This window comes from Astatotilapia calliptera, chromosome 7, assembly GCF_964374335.1.
Source record: "Astatotilapia calliptera chromosome 7, fAstCal68.1, whole genome shotgun sequence".
Lineage (NCBI taxonomy): Eukaryota > Metazoa > Chordata > Actinopteri > Cichliformes > Cichlidae > Astatotilapia > Astatotilapia calliptera.
Genome location: NC_137428.1, coordinates 7,403,000 through 7,416,483, shown reverse-complemented (window position 1 = coordinate 7,416,483; position 13,484 = coordinate 7,403,000). Strand labels below are relative to the sequence as shown.

The window sequence follows — 13,484 nt, the reverse complement described above, 5'->3', positions numbered from 1 at the left end:
TTTTCTCAAAAATAATGCACTATATTACTTAAGTACTCCCAGGAGAAAGTAATTCATTACACTACTCATTACATTACTTTCATGTTACTCTTTAAAATGCCCTGGAACACATTGTCAGTTGTTAACATTTTATGTAATTGTCTTTGTTTGACACTTTCAGATTCTTCATTCTGTATTTTTTTTTTTTTTTTTTTTGGGTGAGCTGAACAGATTTCTGTCACATATAAATTTTGGTGATGTTGAGTTATATGGGTGGTGTACATTGAATGCAACACGTTAAAACAATGCAAATGGAGAACATAACATTGCAGCCACGGGACTATGAAAGGATCATATGTAGATCTGTATTTGCACATACCTATGTTAATAATTTCAAATATATTTACTGTTGTAAATTTTATATATTTAGCTGCTCAGCTTTAAGTAATAATCCTCTTCCAATAATCTGTGTAATTGGTCAGACGCTGCCAGCGCCAAGCCTGTCATGTCAACACGCTTGTGCCTTAGTGAGTTCATAACCAGCTTCATGTAAGAGTTATCCTGATTGCCATTGTTGGGGTAAGTGGATCCAGATAACAGAAAGATACCCGGGGTATCTTTAAGTCATTTCATAGTGCAGGTGCCTGTGACTAGCTGATGTGCTGAGGGGAAAAGAAGACTTTCAGTAGTAAGAAATCAATAAACAGTTGTAGAACTAAATATCAGTCCTGTCATTTATAGGCAAATCTGCACCTCATAGTGCGGTGAGAAATATTATCCTACTCTTTTCTTCATTCAGTGATGGAGGTGTGTAAAGTTTGAGTTAGCAGTAGAAGTTCAAAAAAGCATAATTTTGAATTTGTGTGTCCAATAATGTTGCTCTGCTGGTACTTTATCTTTGTTAATCTGGCAGCCCAGCAGAAAGACACTTGAATACGTGCTGCTAATTTTTTTCCAGCTGAAATGATTACAGGAAAGCATATTCTCTGATAACCAATTGAATGCGTGTGCCTTGATCGTTGTTCATGTAGAGTGAATTAGGTCAAAAATCAGTCCTTGCTCCCTGTAACTCATTGATGTATTTACATGCCATAACAGCAGGAGGGCCCCACCCTCTTGGCAGACTTTAGACACCTTCAGTGCACAAACAAAGGCTCTGACGCTCTGCAGAGAGTTCCCACCTCTGACAGGTCTGGCAGCAGTGGCCGGTGATTTCCTCTAACAGTCAGCTTGTCAGTGCTTCTGAAATGGGCTCAAATTAAAGCACTTTCATTATTTGTAACAAACCTAAATCAGTGAATCAGGAGCTTCATGTTGTTTCTGAAGCATCACTGTTGTAAAAGGTTGTAAGAAAGTTGATGTGCTGTTGTTTTCAGTTCATTCCAGTGTGGTATTAAAAGTAACTCGCAGAACCTGAAGCTCGTCTTAACCGTTATTCCATTACATTGAGCATTCAGTCACAGAATAACACAATAATTATGACTTGGAGATTCATAGCCCTTAAGCACCCAACCCTGCACTAACTCTGTGTACGTGATGGTGTGGCTAAAAAGGGCAGATGAAAAAAGTTATCTGGGTGTTATTTATGCTCATTCTATCTTCTCTAAATGTACACGATTGAGTAGAGGGCGATTCAGAGACCGTGTTTGTGGAAATCAGTAACTGTGAAACGCTCTTTGTTTCATTGGCAGTGAAGGAGAATTAAAAACAATGTAAACCCAAAGATCAGAACCGGCATCATTTGGCTGCAAATTTTGTCCAATTTTATTTTTCCCCCAGAACAAAATAGTTCAGTTGCGAAATAATTTGTGTCCAATTTATTTTAGAAAACACCAAATCAAAATAACAGTTCTCTCATGGTGCTTAAAGTTCAAGCTGATAGTAACTGTATTCTGGTCCAGAGAGCTAAATCTGAAGCACTTTCAGAGAACATGAACAAATATACACAACAGAGCCAAAGAGAGCAAACTGCAGTCTTGCAGTAGCACATACACGTGCGCCAGTTACTAAACTTTTGGCCCTTTTTTGTGGCTGTCACAGATTTTAAAACATAGGCTTTTGCTTTATTTTAATGTGTGTTCCAGCCTTTGCTTTGAACATTGTTTAATAATTGAGACAATACCTTGCAGAGGACTAAATCTGTTTAGGGCTTTTAGATAATATCACACTTATATTTTATAGCAGCAGATTGGCTAATTGCTTGTGGACTGCTGTGTGGCAGCTGTCAGTGATGATACAAGAACACTAACATGTACCACTACAACAGTAAGTGCGTCTCCAATACAAAGACTTTACCTAGCCAGGCCACAGGTATATTTGGACATCCATACATCAGCTGGAGAGAATACCCAGTCCTCAGTACGTGGATCAGAGAGAAACACAGTACTGAGTCAGTTCATGGCAGACATGGCAGCTTTCCTCCTCCAAAAGAGCCGCTCAGCAGTCAGACTCAGAAAAGGTCTTAGCCAGCTGTGTATTTGCGGTGATTCATTCAAACATTGGTTTGTGCGTTGGTTAAAGTGTTTTTTGTGATTAACCTTTGTGGTATTGTCCAAACAACTGGTGCGTTTGCCTGTTTGGTTTGGTTCTCCTGGTGTGGTAATGTGAAAGCTGCTGCAGTTTGTTGGGAGTGGAAACACAAAGCAAACACAGGACTTAGTGATCATGTGTGCAGCATGTAGTGTAGGTCTGGTCAGTTAACTGGATTTTTGAGTTTGTCTTGAAACAGTTACTTTTTGTGTTGATTTTTCATTCTGAAGCTTTTCCATGTTTCTGTATGGTGTGCAATTATTGGCATGCACAAAAGTATAACCTGTGTTTCAAGCATATTTACAGCACAGTACTGCAGTTGTAATCTCAGACATGACTGGTAATTGTGGAGTACAGTCTTTGTTATGAATGACACCCCCCATTCATTCATTCATACGGAATTTCTAAATAAATGCCCAAATAACTGCCACACATGGCGCTAAGTTTGCTACCACATGGCAATTCTTGTTTTAAGATAAATATTAGCTGCTGTGTTGCAGCTTCCCTTGGACCTCTGTGTTTTCTGTTTGGCTGGCTCAGTGGCCATTTAGCATCAGTCCTTGGTTTGGTGGCTTCTCAACCGAGTCCTGTGTCTCACAGGTGAACGAAGTGTGATGTCTCCTCTCCCCTCACTTAGCCTGGAACAGCTCACAGTTCTCGCTCTGCATTTTTTTCCTGGATTTAATTTCTATGTATTTGGATCTCACCAAAGAATCAATTTTCCATATTTGTGTATTTTTGTAGCACATAAGGTTTTGAGTGGTCAGATTTTTACTGAGATTTTGCTTCATTTACCTCGTAGAGATGTGACGCTTTTTCCGATTCTTCATTCTGTATTTAGGCATGAGTCGAACAAAATGCTGTCACATATAAATTTTGGTGATGTTGGGTTACATATGGGTGGCGTACATTGACACATTAAAGAAATGCAAATGGAGAACATAACATTGCATCCACAGGGACTATGAAATGATCATATATAGACCTGTATTGGGATGTACCTATATTATTATTTTCAAATGTATTCACTGTTGTAAATTAGTCTGCAGTTGTCCTGATCACCTTGTGGCGAAAAATAATATTTGGCCATAATTAAGCCTATATCTTCAATCTCACCTGGGAGTGAAAAGGAATCTTTAAACTGACAGCCCCCAGCATCCACCCCACTGATGATATATGACGCAACATCTGACATGCGCTGATGAGTTCCAAATTGATATTTGTGTGTGCGAGACCAAGCACTGAGCTGAGTATATTACTAAAACAGTGTGGTGCGGTGTATACACATAATAAAATCAAATCGTCAGCAACCATTTTTGCTGGGATTAAAATCACTTGAACACTGGGTTCCATAAACATGCTGATTTTCCAGCAGCTGGAGAGCCGTGGTGCTGTTTCTAAATTGCAGACCCTTACTTGATTGGATGACCATTAGCTGCTTTTTTTTCAAATCTGCAAATCTGTATTAGGAGGAGCTGTAGAGGTTCTTAGAAAAATGAAATGGCAAACCCAGGTGCTGGTATGTTATTGATCAGAACTGAACTGCTCTGCGGTTGCACAGGAGCACTCTGTTAGAGTGGATGACCTTTGTGCTCGTCTCCACAAACAGAGCAAAGCTTTAGCACTCAGTGTAGACTTGCCAGTGAAACTGTATGCCGGGCTAATTGAGTTCACTCATTAGACATTTAGTCTTCAGGGAAACATGGAGGCTGCAAGTTAATCCAAGGATTGGCAGCTCTGCTCCATGTAAAGACCACACCAGGTTGAATCCTGTAACAAGCGGAGGCGTTTCTGTATGAGGAAACAAACCACACAATCGATCATTAGTGTAATGTTTTTGTGAGAGTGGTTTATCAAATGATTCTGTGCTAGATATGAGCTTTATTATTTATTACATTACACATTAACATAAAGGAGCCGCAGAGATAAAAGGTTCAGCTAATGGACCTGTGAAAGCAGTGTAACACAGCTGATGAGTAAACCAGTCAGTGAAGCCAGGCTGAAAATGTGCCTCCAACATGTCAGTGAGGACATTAAGAGAATAAGCTGTCCAATACAACTGCATGAATTATAACTGTAAACACAAACAAGTTTGTGATGAAGAGCGCTGGTTTGTATTTAAGTGGACCTGCAGATGCACTGCTTATTTCCTGAAGTGCTCATGAAGTCAGCTTGAATACACTCATTTATATCTCCCATTTGACAAAGTTAATGGGAGTTGGAAATAATAAAGGATCAGACTATTATGTAGCCTCACACAGAATGCTATCTTGACAAAATTCAGTGATATAAACTTGGACTTTACTAACAGGGCTGTATCTGTGTCTCACCCACATGCTTCATGTGCATCCTCGATTACTGCATTTCCTCAAAAAGTGGTGAGACCATTGGATGTGCCTGTAGGTCATAGTGTTTCCAGCCCTTCCTCCTATCTACCACATACCTGGTAGAGTCTGTGACTGCAGGCTTGGGTTGTGTCACTGAACAACAAGCTAGAGGATAGTGATCAAATGTAGATTGCTAATCTAATATGCCTTTTAAAACTAGTTTGTTCCTTCATTTATACATTTATCTTTTGTTTAGTTCCTAGTTTTTAATTTCCTGTCTGCACCATTACATACAGCCAGTACTTGTTTGTGTGTACACGTGCACTATAGAGAGCATAAGAGCTGGACAGAGTGTTTGTGGCATCACACACTTTCTGAAGCTTCTTTCAGCTGCAGCCATTATGGTTCTTTGGAGCCAGAAGTGAGCTCATTAGGATCATGTTCGCAGCTGCATGCAGAAACTGAGTAGGAGATTTATAGACACACATCTTCTAATTAATGCAAGTGCAAAACTAATAAAATGGAGAAATGTGACCTGGCAATACTGTAGCACAACTTGTTGGATGGTCTGTACCAAACAGCAAGCATGACTTATCTCAGATGAGCCCTTAGAAACACTCAAACAGGCACCAACAGCACACACCATGAAGGGGTCTGCTTCAGTGACTCAGAAGCCCCATTTCCATTAGTACCATCTTGGATTGAATCGCCATGGTTCGCCACGGTTTTTAGGCTTTTCCATTAGGTCCTAGTACCTGGTACTAGGTATTAAAATAGTACCTGCTCGACCGGGGTTCCAAGCGATCCGAACGGGTACTAAAATGTGACGTCGTCAGACGTCAGTGGCGTTACTCAACGAGTCGTGAGAGCGTCTTGTTCACGAACAACCCAACTAATATTCTCCTCAGTTGTACTACAGTGCTGGGGATGTTCCTTTCTGCGGGAGTCAAAATGTTTTATACACAGAAGCCCAGGTATTGTCTATGTGTTGGAGTGTGATTGTGCGTATGTTGAATGTTTTCAGAGGAATGTGGAATGGTTGAATGGAATGAATCATGACAAATGTGAAGGGCAAGTAAAAGAGACAGGCTTTTCTGTTTAAAAAAAAAAAAAAAAAAAAAAAAAAGCAGAACTTGATTAAAAGTGCGTGGGTGCGTGCATGGGAATGGGCAACCAGTAATGCATGCACAGCTGTAACAGTCGTGCATGTGTGAAGCTTCCTGCAGCATACTTGCAGAGGCCGGAAGGTTGCACTTAAATGTGGCACTTTGGAGATAGCATGGTGCTGCCACATTCTCAGCGGGCCACGCTGAGTCCTCTGGCAGTGAGGCGAGACTTTGACGGCAACACTGGCGGCAGCTGAGAAGAAAAGTGTGGGGGATGGCGACAGGATGACCTGCTGTTATGTTACAGAGATCAAGTTAATGCTGACCGAGTCTTAGCCAGAGCTGGCCTCACCAGTAACGGCCCTCAGCCAATCACATCTTCCAATTCCTGTCTCCAGCTAAAGTACAAAAAACAACTGCCTTCTCTCTATGAGACACAGAGTTCAGGGTGGTGTCTGTGCATGTGTGCAGACGTGAAATATTAAATATGAAGGGAAAAACACACTTATTTAACATTTTTATATTTTTGCAGTGGTGCATGCTGGTCATTGTTGTATAGTCAAACGATAGACCAGCACGTCATTCAGAATCCCGTCCCTCTGATCTTATTTATGTTGTTTTTCCCATGGTCTGTGCTGCTGGGAACATGCAGCAGGGAGCGGAGCAAAGACGGGCTCAGTTTTACACTGGACAGCAGTGTTAGTACATGTCACTGTTTTCCTTTTCAGTATAAAAAGACGTCAATATGCCGAAGCATCCTTGCTAACACAGTATGAGTCTAAATGAAAAGCTCATATTTGATAACACTGCATGAGCCCCACTGTTTCCCAGCTGAGCATTGTGGTTGTTACTGAGAAGAAATATTTTGTTAGCCTAATGTTAGTGTCATGCAGGCAGGTCGGAGTTGCATACATACTGTTTGTGGACCCAACCCAAACCCCAAAACATCTGCACTAATGCTGACATTTGGAGGATTCCTGCTGAGTCAATAAGGAATCAGACCTATAAGTGGAATCTTTAACAGTTTTCATATGAATAAAATCCATCCTGTGTGTCATTGTTGGTCTCTGGTGAGACTGCCTCTATGGTCAGTAGTCTGTGTTGTTCTTTGCAGCCCAGTTGAGCATGCTTTGCCACATGGACCAGTTCTCCACCTGCTGCTGTTTCAAAAATAGGGAGCATGTCTTTGATGTCTTTGTCACGCTTGAGTCATGATTAGGGCTGGGTCATTTCATACCGTTCACGGTAATACCGGTATAATGTTGGGCAACGATAAGAAAATTAAATATCGCGATAGAATACGGGTAAAATGCGCAGTGCCTTTGTTTTCATACGCACATGGCGGAAAAAGCATGGCGGCGACGGAGAATGAGAAGGGCGAAAGCGGATCGTTAAATGAAACAGATGAACCAGAATTGGTTTGTAAAAATTCTGCAACTTCAGTGTGGAACTGGTTTAGCTTTCGTCCGTCAGATACACAACAAAGTACTATTTTTGGTAGAGCATGCTAGCGGGCCGTCGTTATTACCGTGTTTTTTGGAAAATACGGCACACTTAAAATCAATCCTTTGATTTTTCTGATAATGGACAGTACCCCTTATAATCCTGTGTGCCTTATGTATGAATTCTGGTTGTGTTTACTGACCTTGAAATGATTTTATGTGGTACACGGCGCTAAAAATCTGTCAAATGTTTTAGCACGACTTTGCTAAGCTACGCACCTGCACTGCTTGATGGATTGTCGGAGCATTACGGCTATCGTAGGCAGGAGCCTCGCGGAGTGATATGTACTGTGCTTCAACATAATATTACCATATTGTGTGTGTGTATAACCTCTTTTTAAGTTTTGTGGATATTATACATGGTTATGCTGAAGATATGTCGGCCAATTTCCACTGGAAATGCTTTTTGGTTAAACTGTCAGCACGGAATTTGCATTTGCACTGTTAAATTTCTATACAACTTTAATGCACATAAAAAAAACAACTGCTTGTTTAAGTGAAAATACATTGGGGGTTTTTTTTGGGGGGGGGGGGTTTGCACTAATAAAGTTGTTGAGTTGTAAAGTATTTTGTCTAGTGTCAATTATATCGTCAGTTATGGCAAATTTTCAAATGTATATCGTGATAAATATTTTTGGTCACATCGCCCTGCTATAGTCATGATGACTTACGACCCCTCTGCCAGGCTCCTGCAGCCAGTGATTTTTTTTTTTCACTGATAGATGCATCATTTCAACTGTGCTACCCAGTCGTTGCAGATCAGTTTTTTAATTTTGCAGTTTGTACTCTGCATTGAGATGTCATTAAAATCTGTTGTTGAGCCAAACAGTAAATTGTGCAAGAATCCCATAAGCTCTTAATCCTGAAAGTGCCATTGTTAATATTTTTGCTTTTCAGACAGCACTGAGATATTGCTATTTAATACAGCATTTAATGGACCATTTCTATCCAGTTATAAAGTAAAACCACTTTTTCCAGAGTGAATTAATCGAGAATGATTGCAGATCTGAAAATTGCTCAGGTTTTCTTATAAGTGGCTGTCTTTGCCCCCTCTGAATCCACTTGAGGCTGAGCAGCAGCCAGAAAAACAAGTTTTGGCAAAGTGAGTTTTCCTGTTAAAGACAGTAATTACATGTCTGCAGGCTCAAATGAGCTGAAACAAGTGTTCCTTCCACCTACTCAGGTCCTATTTGTATTGTCAGGTATAAACTAAGCTTTCTTGAGAAATATTGACAGAGCAAATAAAATGTTAGTTGTTGCTCTCCCACAGCGTGAGAACTATAGACATGGGCTGAAAATGTCTGAAGCAGGTTTGAGTTGGGTCAGAACCTTGGCACTGTGCAGTATGTTATCAGCACAGTTCAATTACATGCCCACACAGCCGGCTACAGAAATGCTAGTGACAAGCTGTTAATATGTTAAATATTTACACATGTGCATACTTCCTGGAGCCTGGAATGGTCACCAGCACAGTGTTGTTATAGCGTCAGAGTGCAGATTAACAGCTAATGAAAGCCGGCCGTTTGTGCCTCTTACACTGGCACTGACCCACCGCCAAACGGGGCCAAAGCAAATGCAGAGACATGATCAGACTTAACCTATTTCAGAATCCTTTCCTGTGTGTGACCTTTCAATGCAGAGCTGAAAGTCAGACCTCACACATGTTGGTTTTGTAACCCCTTTAACCACCTGCAGCTTGTTACTGCGACTAGCATCACTTCTGCTTAGTACAGGCTGAGCTTCAATGTAATAGCAAGTGTGTACCAAACCTGTTTTTTCTGCAGTGAAATGCAGTCAGGGGGTGTAGCGAGGTAAAGAATCAGGTCACCTAACATTGGGAGGGTCTCTGCCTCCAGGGCGCTACTTTGTCGCTGCAGAAATCACCGTTGAGTGGCTTTGATGAAGGTCGCAGAGGAGGCAGCAGAAGATTTTGTTGAATTGTGTTGTAATGGTTGTGCTAGTGGGTGCTGAGATTGATGATGGTCAGGGTGAGTGGTGACAGCTTGCCAGTTAAGGTGATGTTTGTCTAATTTCCTCTTTGAGGTCTTAAGTTCTGAGATTCATAAGAAATGAAAGCTTCCTTACAGCAGGGGCATATTCAACCTGTAAACACGCCCGACACTTGCAACACGGATGCATCTCGATGCGTACGGGTGATCGATCAATCATCATCAGTGAGAAATCAGGTGATATTTCTGTCTGCTGTACTGACTTGGAAAAAAAGAAATTGGAGTGTAATGTAGACACACTTGTTTATCTCGCCTCTAATTCCAAAAAAGTTGTGTGAGGTGAGGTCGTGGCGACACACTGACACAAGACTGGAGGAGATGTGTGTTTAAGCTGATATCAGTTGTCTTCTGTCAGCTGCATCCATCATTGTTATAGGTCATCTAAAAACCTAAAAGTGTCCCGGGTTTTTAGTATCTCTGCTTTGTGGCTCATTGGTTGATCCTCAGTACCTGGATGTACTGGTCCCACCGGCTGGTTATCATGCTTAAAGATGGAGAAATAGGATGTATTATTATTCCGATACCTGCCCAGTGCAATGCTAGACTTTTGAACACCACCTCTTGCAGCCACGGTCCTCCTCAGAAATGTGTGGGGACTGTTGAGACTGTGGACAAAGCAGATAAAGACGCACAATAAGTGAAGGTAGTGCCTACAAGCGTTAATGCTACATTCATACCCTTCTGACACCATGCCACTCACAGATTGTCAGTGTCATGGGGATGCCTGTAAATAATACTGCTTTATTTCTGTCTTTTTGCCCACAGTCACTGTCAGTCACACTGCATTTCTACACTGGGAGGCTTTGTTTTCTGATCTGCTCCGGTCATCTGCTCCCGTGAGCTAATGCTGCTGCTGTTATTGGAGGCTGCACTGGTATAAAACAATGAAAGCTGTTCACATCGATGTCTATGCATCTGTGACACCATCATGACAGTGTTGTGAGACTGTGCTTCTGAGGGTTTATCTTTCCGCCACAAACGTGTGTTTGCTCAGTGTTGTATGTGTCACTGCAGTTGGTGATCTTTCAAATCTTGAGCAGTCAAGATTATGTGCTTGGTTTCTTCCAACATGCTCTTCATTTGATTTTAATACACTATGTTTCATTAGCAAACTCAATGCTAACCTCACTAACTAGATACAGTGTAGCAGTCTCCTCCCCCCTCCCCCCCACTCCACCCCACACACATGTGTTTACTGTCCAATAATTCATGACTTGTACAGTAAATATTACCAGCTGCTTTTATGTGGTGCAGTTTAGCGCGAATAATCCAGAGTCAGCTGCTAATGATTCAGTGGGGCACACAAACCTCTAAAAGAGGAAGTGTCTACTTCCTAGGTTCTTGTTCCTGTTGCTGTGGCTGCAGTTGATGTTCATTCCCACTTTCCCATGAAAATCAGCCCAAACAAGCCCAGGATGCAGAGCACTGGGCTGCTGGCTAATTTTACCATCTCAGCTCTGGCCGTTACAGCATGTTTCTCACATAATGTCATGCTCACGTTGCCTGAGAGTTGTCCACCATATTGGGTGTGATGCAACGTTGAACAAAATTTGTGTATACCTTGGTCTTGTTGTTGGTGTCTGACTTACTGTGGCCTGTTAGTGTTTCCACTCTCTGGTCCAGATAGGTTCTGTTTTTGTATTTTCAGAGTAATCCTCCATGGGGAGAAACTGCTACTGTGCTGGTTTATTCAGGGTTCAGCCTGCTGTAGTTTTTGCCTTTTTAAGTTGCTCTACCACATAACTAGATAAAGTTGTGTGGGAATAAGACCTGGGAAGTCTGTATGCAGTGAGTATTTCCTTTTCAGTCACCTTTCTCACTCAACATGTGTTAATAGACCTCTGCTGAATCACACTTGTTATTAATTTCTGGCTCTATTCCACAGCATGTCCTTCATCCTGTTTTCTTTCTCTGGTCGCAGCAGATGGCCCCGCCCCTCCCTGAGCCTGGTTCTGCTGGACGTTTCTTCCCGTTAAAAGGGAGATTTTATTTCCCACTGTCGCCGAAGTGCTTGCTCATAGGGGGTCATATGATTGTTGGGTTTTTTTCTCTGAATGTATTATTGTAAGGTCTACCTTACAATATAAAGCGCCTTGAGGCGACTGTTGTTGTGATTTGGTGCTATATAAATATAATTGAATTGTAGCTTGTAGGGCTGGGCCATATTATACCGTTCACGGTAATACCGGTATAATGTTAGGCAACGATAGAAAAATGAAATATCGCGATAGAATGGGAGTAAAACACGCATGCGCAGTGCCTTTGTTTTCATACGCACATGGCCGATTGTTGAGTGAAACAGATGAACCAGAATTGATTTGTAAAAATGGTGCAACTTCAGTGATGTGGAACTGGTTTGGTGTTTGTCCGTCAGATACACAACAAAGCACATTTTTTTTGCAGAACATGCAAGCGGCCGTTGTTATTGTCATATTTGTCGGACTAAGATGCTCTTAAATCTGGGAGTAATCTGGGTCCTAAACTCCGTCGCTTCAGGTCAACCAACACTGCAGCATCACTGAGAGTTAAAAACTGTCTCAATTCTTTCATCTTTAATAAAACGATCAGCATTGCTGCTTTACCAGGTGTAACTATAAAGTTTAACTTCCAGGCATCCATGAAAACAAAAGTTATTACATTTAACGGAGTTAGAAGTTAGCAGGAAGCTATCGGAAGTTAGCTCGCTAGTTTCACTAGTTACCTAAGCATGATATAGCATGTTCTGACTGAGAGATTTCTGAAAAAAATCAAACGTAGAGCTCTGCTATCACGTCCAACATAAATGAAGACAGGAAACTAAACAGCAGTGACGTTTGTAGGGTTACTGAAGTTGGGCTAGCTGGTATATAATGATGTGCTACGTGATCGCTAGCGACATTTAGCATAACATAAACAGTGAAGCTGGAGGACGAACACTAACACTTTTCCACTTATAAAAGTTAACGTTAAAGTTCCTGATAGTTAGAGACAAATGCAATCGCATGGCAGGATGCTGTAAACGGACCAAACTTCAGTCAGGAGAACAACTGAGATAATCCATCCACAATACGAGGTTAGTCATTAATATACTGCAACAACATGGGAATAGAGCAGCTGCCAGAGAATTCAACATTAATGAATCAATGGTACAGAAGTGGAGGAAGCAAGAAGAATGAGTTTAATAAAGTTTGATTTATCTGACTGCTTTGTTTCGCTTAATGTGCCTTATAATCCCGTGCACCTTATGGTCCGAAAAATGCGTACTGCACACTGCAGTTTAATGTTGCAAAGCACCTCTTTTTAACTTCAGTGGATATTATACATGGTTATGCTCAGGATATGTCAGCACATTTCTACTGGAAATGCCTTTTGGTTAAACTTTCAGCAAGGAATTTGCATTTGCACTGTTACATTTTTATAAAGCTTTAATTTACATAAAAACCAGCTTCTTGTTTAAGTGAAAATAAATGGAAGGTTGTCTTTTTGCGCTAGTAATGTTGTGGAGTTGTATTTTGTCTCGCATCAATTATATCGTCGGTTATATCGTTATCGCAAATTTTCAAATATATATCGTGATAAATATTTTTTGCCATATCGCCCTGCTCTAGTAGCTTGCATAGCACCCCTTTTTTCAGTTGGGCATGAAGTCGTTTAGTTGTAGTCGTAGCTTGGGTGTGTGTGTGGCTGTCTTATGGCATGTATGCTGTAATTCATGCAAATGTTTGATGGAAGTGCCTTTGTAGCCAGTGGACAGTGCTTTGGTTGATGCTGGGTGTGTGCACTGGAAGTTTAATTTGTTGTTTTCATTTGTAGACAGAAACGACGGATGTTAATCGACTTATCGTTTTAGCGCATCATTTCCTTTTTACACATGAAAAAAATGTAAAGCCTGCGTTTTTTTTTAGTTTGTTTTTTTTTACATATTCTAATGTGTTTTAGTTAACTCTTGAATATGAATCATTCACATGCTTAGAAATAGACTGAAAATACCATTTCAATAGGAGAGTGCTCAGTATTTTACACTGATACATTGTTGAAAAGCTAACTATTGTG

General features: G+C 41.0%; 1 protein-coding gene across 2 annotated transcripts in view; it reads left to right on the top strand.

The window, feature by feature from the left end:
• Positions 1 to 13,484, top strand: part of grk3 (G protein-coupled receptor kinase 3) — a 101,542-nt gene that overhangs the window by 3,741 nt on the left and 84,317 nt on the right. The gene's annotated exons all lie outside the window — the stretch shown is intronic.